At 38.4% G+C, this 8,795-nt stretch overlaps 1 long non-coding RNA gene across 1 annotated transcript; it reads left to right on the forward strand.

Moving 5' to 3' along the window:
• The first annotated feature begins 280 nt into the window (after positions 1 to 280).
• On the forward strand, positions 281 to 2,583 carry Gm31626. Its single transcript, XR_382011.3, has 3 exons — positions 281 to 325; positions 424 to 515; positions 2,338 to 2,583. It is a non-coding gene; the product is annotated as a predicted gene, 31626 (long non-coding RNA).
• Positions 2,584 to 8,795: the final 6,212 nt, after the last annotated feature.

Below are 8,795 nucleotides of genomic sequence, written 5' to 3' on the forward strand. Positions count from 1 at the left end.
TTTAGGATAATCTTTGTGGAGTTTTTCAGGAGCTTCTGCCTTTTGCTGCTCTCAGGAGAAGAGTTAATAAGCTTTCACTGATTCTTTTTATTTTTATTTATTTATATTTTAAAAAAAATCTAAGTCAAAAAGCGCCTGTTTAAGTACCACCTCCCTCTAGCTCTTGGGAATCCACTCAAGAGGGCTTTGCTTGGCTCTGTGTTCATGACACATAATGAAAACAATTTTACGCTGTGGAGGGAAGTATTGGGCAATTACTGATGTAACAGCCACCTGCAGTAGCGAGCCCTGGCTGAAGCATCGTGTGGTTCATGAATATTTGATGGTGTGATGTTATTTTGAATGGCTGGGGCAGGTGAAGGGGGCCGAGGGTGTAATAAGCGACTCTGCTGGAGGCTGTGTCCCTACTCTGTTTCCCTGCAGGGCCCACAGTGTAACACCAAGAAGCATCCTGACCCCGCTTGGATGGAGGCAAGGGCCGCTAAGGCTGAGGCAAGATGCTATGACAAGTCACGGTGGGCACTCTTTACAATCCCTTGTCTGCCGATTTTACACACGTTGTCCAGCGTGAAAAGCCACCGCATCAATCTTGTCCGATTTAATTTGATAAATTAAGTGTGGATAAGGATTAAATGAGAATTTTGTAATGGAGAAAACTTGTCTTTGCTCTTTAATTCAGTTGTAAGAGGGAAACCCTATAAAATATAAAGCAATGCCAGAGAGAAAGAGCTCACTCTAGTAGCATTACACACAGAGATGCTAAGTTAGAGTACTCCTTGCTTCCTGGTGTTTCTGTAGAAAACACTCACCCTGTATTCAAGCATATCTACCACCATGCGCACATACAACGGAAGGCCTAGAAACACTAGAAGCAAACGGAATTCAACATGCTTCCCGCAGTGAAATGTACCTATTGAAAATTGTTCATGAATAGGTAGACTATTTTGAGTATCATTTCATTTTTCAAGTGTTGTTTTCCAAACATGAAATGTCAAGATTTAAATGAGTCTCGTAGCTCTAACAATACATTTCTGCCACCTCAGACTTAGTGAGTCCTCCTTCTTGTCATGTTTAAGGTATCAGACTCAAAATTCATGTTGTGTATAACCACAATGAAAACGTGATACAAATTATTCTGTATGACAGATATTTCTATAGTCTGGGACAGTCTGAACAAACAGTAGGTAGGTATTTGGACAATTTGATAGAAATTCAAGACAATTCCTTGTGAGTTTGTTAAAATTTGTTCTAAACTTTGTGTGTGGTGTGTGTTGGGAATGGTGGAGTTCAGGCCGAATGGCTTTCTAGAGAGAACATGCTTAGTATAGGATACAAAAGATTTGTAGAATCCATGGACACAAACTGACATATAGAACAGAAATTCTAGACAGTCATAGGAGAAAAATGTCGCTTGCTCCATATCCTGAGAAAATGTGGTGAACAGAAGAATTGCCAGGGTGACAATCAGAAGATTCTGGAAGGTTCCCTCTAATGTTTTCTAAGTGGTAATTTCATAGATATGCTCATAACATTTCATAACATTAATTTAGCACTTGTACCAGAATAAAATAATGTGGTGATATATTAAAACTTCCACTTTCACGTTTGCCTTTCATTCCACTAGTGAAGTTGTACTGCCCAAGTCATTGGCAATCCCATTTACACTTTAAAAATTACAAAATCAAAATGACAATGAATGTTTATACAGCATGGGTAGGAGTTGCTTCCTCAGAGGACAGTACATTACCTGAATTTTCATATTGTTTAGTATTGGCATTGGCGTTGGAGAATTACCTCAGCTTGTTAAAATATTCCATCCCTTGTCATCTACATGTCAAGAATGAGGGCAGCTTTCTAAAATATTGATACTTTTCATTAACCAAGAGGAAATGATGACATCAGACGATCTTGATAAATCATGTCATGGTAATCTACCTCTTTCTGTGCACAGGTTGAATACAAGAGGAGCACACTAAAATATTAGTGCTAATACACTAATAATATTAATAGAAATTTACATGTATTCGAGAAGCCCCAAAATATTTAATTTTGACTCACTATATACTTTTCTGTTTCATAATATATGTTAAAGGTAGCCTGATTAGCAATTTTGTAAAGATCAAATTATTAACATGCAGTAAATTTCAGATTCATATAATTGAATTTTTACCTTAAGAGATGTTAAACTCTGTATGTAAATGACATTATTGAAAAGCCTGTCTTCTGGGAGAAAATTGCTGTTTGACAATTCTATAGAATATTTAAGAAAGGCAATTACACCACTCTAGTAGTTAAAGATGCGGGTGTTGAATAAAGTCTCTGTTTTTGATTTTGCAGAAAACTCTGAGGAGGGAAAGAATGGAGACCTGGAGACCTGACTTCATAGCCAAATCTCTATCCTTAGCACCTCTGTTATATCCCCTGCTTCTCTGAGTGATAACGCTGTGATGACCAGAGGGGACACTCAGCCAGTACCCCAGCACAAAGAACGAGAGAGAACAGATGCCAATGTAAGATCCACAGTAGCATTGCTACTTTCAAATCATCCTGAGGAAAAGCTCCAACAAACAAACCTAGGGTCATTAAAAACAAAACACGGTCCTTATTGTAAAAGACTACAGAAAAAACGTTTGTTTTGACTGAAGCAGTTTAACAGAAATACTTAACTCAGATATTCCTGAAGCCCAAGGAATACTCTAGAAGAAAGAATTACAGATTTATTTTTTAAAGTAAATATATTATTATATTCAACTTTGTTTTCAATTTTTATTTGAATCTTTATTTGGTGTCTGCTTATGTAATTAGAGATCAGAAGTTAACAGGTCTTTCTTCCTTTCTTTCTTTCTTTCTTTCTTTCTTTCTTTCTTTCTTTCTTTCTTTCTTTCTTTCTTTCTTTCTTTCTTTCTTCCTTCCTTCCTTCCTTCCTTCCTTTCTTTCTTTCTTTCTTTCTTTCTTTCTTTCTTTCTTTCTTTCTTTCTTTTGTTCATTTGTATGTTTTTGTTTTATTCTGTTCTTGTTTTTGTTGTTGTTTTAAGGCAGAGTCTGAATAAATATCCCTGTCTGTCTTGGAACTCACTATGTAGACCAGGCTGGCATGGAACTCACCTCACAGAGATCTACTGCCTGTGTCTCTCTAGTGCTGGGATAAAAGGCATGTGACATTATGCCTAACTTCTATCTTATTTTCTGAGGCAGGGTATCTCACTGAATCTAAAGCTCACAAAATGGCTGGCCAGGAAGCCTACAGGGGGCTGCTGCCTCTGCTTCTTCAGCCCTGGGATTATATACAGATGCCACCACGCCTGAAATTGTATGTGGAATCCAAACTCATGCTTGCATGGTAAACACCAACAGAATCATCTCCTACTCTTATGTTTCCTCACACTAGGAGATGTTGAAGCTGGGCATGCTGATTATCATATCTTTAACCCCCGCACTAGAGAGGCAGAGGCAGGAAGGTCTCAGTGAATCTGAGGGCTAGCTTGGACGTCATAGAAAGTACCAAGACACGCCAAAGCTGCATAGAGAGACACTGTCTCAAAATAAATAAACTATTATGTAAAAGAAACATTGAGCTTAGGCAACCTTTAAATGACTTTATTTTGTTAGAATAATACGGGATTTTTTTTGTTTGTTTTTTTGGTGAATTCTAATAAGCTTTTTGAAAGATGTGAATATCCACACCTGTATAAACACACACACACATACACACACACACACACACACACAGAGAGAGAGAGAGAGAGAGAGAGAGAGAGAGAGAGAGAGAGAGAGAGGCTAGCATTATCAGAATAGTTGCTGTATGGAACACTGAGTCCTTTAGATCAGCAGCAGCAGCTACAGGCTAGCTCTCGCTTTCTCTGTATTTGAGCATTCCTTAAAGTTTGTGCAGATTTTTTTTTTTTTTTTTTTTTGGTACTGAATGAGCAACAGAAGTGATCAGAACACAGACCAATACAAGTTAAACCTGCAGAAATACTAAAAAGAGCACAGAGATTTCAGCTGCTGAGCTCTTTATTCTCCTTTGGTCTTTCCTGGGGTTTGGAGCAGTAAAAGAAAGAGCAGATGTCAGAATCATGATTTTTAAATCCCCTGGTTTTTTTTTTTTTCTTTTTAAAAACCTGTCTAAGAACACAGTAAGCAAGTCATACCATTTTTTCTTCTTACTTCTGAAAAGATATCCAAACAATCATGTTTTGCCCTCAATTAGAGAGAGAGAGAGAGAGAGAGAGAGAGAGAGAGACATGGAGACAGAGACAGAGGATGGCTCCACCTTTAAAGGCTAGGCTCCCAACCAAAAAAAAATTTTATATATATATATATATATATATATATATATATATATAAATTATGTATCTCTATGTAGAGAAACACAAGTACATTTGCTTCCTTGGAGATGGAGTTACCAGCATTATGGGTGGCCTGTGCTGGGCACTGGGAAATGCCAGCCCTCTGGAGGAGGAGCTAAGTGCTTTTAACCAATGGGCATCTTCCTAGCTGCTACCATCCCACCTGTTTGTTTGTTTGTTTGTTTAAGGTAGCAATTAACTAAATAGCCCAGGCTAGCTTTTGGACTTACAGATCTTCCTGCTGCTATTGCCCGAGCACTTGGAGTAACAGCATGCACCACCAAGCCAGGCTTTTATCCTTTATTTTGCTAAACATCTTTTGATACTTTTGTTTTGCATCATCCACTGAGTAACACAAGTCCCATTCTTTCTATTCACATTTCTTCTGTGTCTCCAGTCTCTGCCCTCTCCAGTGCATACTGCTTAGGCCCTAATTGAAGGGGCTGAATTTCTATCAACTTATATAAAAAACTCTTCTATCTGCTGAGCTCTTTATTTTTCTTTGGTCTTTCCTGGGGTTTGGAACAGTAAAAGAAAAAGCAGGTGTCAGAATCTCGATTTTTAAATCTCCAGTTTTTGTGACTGTTTACTGCCTGAAATTATCACCAGGTAAGGGCAGGAAGTGAAGGGGTGGGAAAACATGTGGCTCATGGGGTGAATAGCCCAAAATCCTTTTGAAGCTTATAGGTCTTAGAGTTCCACCAGTACTCTCTTCCTGAGACTTGTTGCTGAATGAAGAAACAAGCCATGGGAATGTAGACAGAATGGTGAGCACTTTACCTCCCCATGAATGGATGCCCCATCTGAGAAACTCTCTGGCAGAAAAGCCGAGCTTCCATAGCACTTCACAAGGGAAACTGGCTTTCATCTCAAGGAGAAAGCATGTTGGTTATGATTTCTCCTTTGAAGTCCAATTTCTCCCAAACAAGACTTCAGGAATTAGCGTGTAGGTGTCATGAAGTTTTTATTAACTTGTATAGACCAATTGGACCCTAGGAATCACCCTAAATCATTTTAGGACACAGCAGCTGCACCAGTTTATGCAAATAACATTCTTAACACAACTCTAAAATTCTGGAACATTCTATAGTTTTTCGTGTGGGTGGGGGGGAATGCAAATCCTGTTTTACTGAATTCATCTTTCCCTACCTTACTATATTACTTGATGTTCAACAGCCAATTGTTCTGTTTCTGTCCGCAAACATGTGACATTGTTTCTGCTTTAGGTCCCTGTGCTTGTTCCCTTACAGGAGCACACTCTTCCCAAGTTCTTTTGGCTGACATCACCACTTTATTCATGCTGAAGACTGAAATCACTCTACATGGGGAGGATGGCCCACAGTTGTTCCTCAGTTGCCACAGGCACTTCCTTCTTTCTTTTCTTTCTTTCATAGTAATGAAATTACTACCTGAAACCATCTATCTTTTTAATACAGTCTTTCCCCTCCGCCCCACTTGTCTGCTGCCAAGAGTTTAGAAGAATATCTAACTCATACTAGGTATGTAAAAGTATTTGCTAAGTGTACATTAATGAATGACTAGACCCAGTGAAGTCAAATGATACTGTGTTACCTTACACCTAATTTAAACTTTCCAAGATGTGCTCACTTGTCTCATTTATCTTTATCATTTATTGCTATCACTTGCCTGTTAGTTCTACAAAGGCCACCAGGCTCATAGGAAGCCCCATGAGAACTGAAGTTCCAAAATGTCAGTGAATGATGTTTGGCATAGGAATGCTGAAAATGGAGTTAGAGACTCCCTCCTTCACAGTCATTCTTTCTACCACCTCAGGAGAAATGACTGACCCAGAAAGGAAGTAACTGTAAAGTCAATTTTACCCCTGTCATAAGTAAATCAAATGCAAAATCTTCCACAATTTTCACTAGAGAAGTACAACTATATTTTTAGATAGATATACAGATAGATGATAGATGCGCAGACTTGTATTTTAGTTTGTAATTAAGTCAAACTGACTTCACAGATATGCTCCAATAAACAGCTAAATGTACGTTTGCTGAGTAAATTATTTGTGGATTCTCAGTTGAATTAGGTAGAATTTATTTTTTTTTAAAGAGACATCATAGCAGTGTTGCTCTAGTAAAACAGAATATTTGTAGAATATCAGCCACAAATTACTTCGTTTCTGGTATTATAAAAATTTATCAAATTTAAGTCCCAAGGTTTCAAGGGCAGTACATGTTTATAGTAAATACTGATGTAGATACCTATAGCTAAAAAGATTTCCATCATTTAACTCTCTTATTCCATAAAACAATGATGCAGATGCTGAAGTGGTAAAGAAACTTATCCAGGCCAACACCAAGTTGGTGGTTAAACAGAGAGCTTCAAAGCTAGAAATATGGTTTAGCAGCTAAGAGCACTCTCTGCTCTTCCAGGGGGTCCTCATTTTGGTTCCCAGCACCCATGGCAGGCAACTTACAGTTCCAATGCTTCTGATGCTTCTGGCCTCCAAGGGTACTTGTACTCAACATGCATGCGCGCGCGCACACACACACACACACACACACACACACACACACACACACACCCCTATACACCTACACATAATATTGAAAAAAGAAGTGAGTTTCTCTCTCCGATATTTTTGCTTCCATGCCAGTGTACTTATGTGAACAAGATTGCATTTCTGACACTTTAATCAAAATAATCTGGAAACCACTATCCCCAAATAATGAAGCTTTTCTCTCTAATATAAATAGAACTACTTGATTTCTTTGAAAAAAAAATGATAGTTCACTTGTATTTTAAAACAAGTTTATTTAAATGTTTCCTGAGGGTGTGGGGGGTAGGGGGTGTGGGGGTGTGGGGGTATGAGGAGGTAGGGGATGGGGGGTGCATGTGAGTGCAGTGCCCAAGGAAGTTAGGCAAGAAATCATCACATTCCCTGGAGCTTGAATTGTAGGAAGTTCTGAGACAATTGACATGGGTATTGGGAACTGAATTCAGGTTCCGTGGAAAAGCACTGTGTATTCTTAGTCCCTGAGCTATCTCTCCAGCCCTTTGTGTGTGTGTGTGTGTGTGTGTGTGTGTGTGTGTGTGTATCTGTGTGTGTGTGTGTTCGTGAGTGTCTAAGTAAGACAGATACATATAGGTGCCTGCAGAGGTCAGGGGAGGGTGTTGGTTCCCTTGAGCTGGCATTACAGGCAGTTGTGAGATGATGAGACTTGGGTCCCCTGGAAGAGCAGCAAGGTCTCCTAACCAATGAGGCATTTCTTCAGCCTAGAGGATCACTTCTTAATGATAAACAATTATGTCTACTTGTATTTCTCAAAACGGTGTTAAATGGAAGAGCACAAATCCCAATTTGTGTTGGAAAAGTATGCAGGAGGAGAAACAGGTTTGTGTCAGTCACTTCAACAATGTATCATCCTGTTCCTCCCCTGGAAAAAAACTGGCCATTTCTGTGAATGGTCCTGATGTCAAAAAATTCCATCTTTGCTACATTTGTACCACGCAAGCTTTAAAAATAATAGTATACAAAAGAAAGAAACAAGATATGTTCAAGAATGGATAGGGGTTGATACTGCTGTGAGCATACTTATATGTTGGAAGAGTTTAGGGAAAGAGACAGAGGGATATTTTTGTTGTTGTTATAAATTAAGTTACTTCTAAGTGCTTTATTGGAAGCTAGTGCTTCCACAGAGCTAACGATGTGGATATACAATAAAGAAACCCTAGAAAAACTGTGCTTTTTCTCATCTCATCCCCTCAGCCAATGTGAACACAAATGCCCACCAAGTGATCCTTGTGATTAGGAAATGGCAAACATTTAATTCTGTAATGAAGCAGACGCTGTTGGTGGATATATGTTCCTATGTAGCGCACTGATTTTCTGTTAAGCCAATCTGTGGTGTTTTAACCTAACATACTAGTAAATCACAAAAAAAATCATTATTTTTGTATATATAAGTATATATGTACATATATACATATAATGTATTACTAATATACATATTAGAAATAGTATATATACATATATATGTATATATGTATATATATATATGTATATATGTATATATATATATATATACACATTATTATATATATAAGATAAAAGATGGAAGATGTTGAGGTGATCTTCCTTACATTGTATTAAGGTGTGTCTCAGTACTTTCAATTGTTAATTCTGTACCAGCAGAGAACTAAGTGCTGGCAGGATTCTGGTATTGTCATTTCTATGATCCATAGCCAGCTTCTGATTTGTATGTTTGTCCTTCCCCACCTGTCCAAAACAGGAAGGTCAGGCATTCCTCAGTGCTTTAAGCAACCTAAGAGGTGTTCTGGTGTTTTCTTACTACTGATAGGTTATAATGAAGATCTGACGGTCAATAGCTGGGGGAGGAAGTATGGGGGAAGAACTTCTTGATAGGACAGAGAGAAAGGAAGGATAAAAGCAGAGGTGGGAGCATTGAAGAGGACATG

This window comes from Mus musculus, chromosome 12, assembly GCF_000001635.26.
Source record: "Mus musculus strain C57BL/6J chromosome 12, GRCm38.p6 C57BL/6J".
In the NCBI taxonomy this organism is placed as follows: domain Eukaryota; kingdom Metazoa; phylum Chordata; class Mammalia; order Rodentia; family Muridae; genus Mus; species Mus musculus.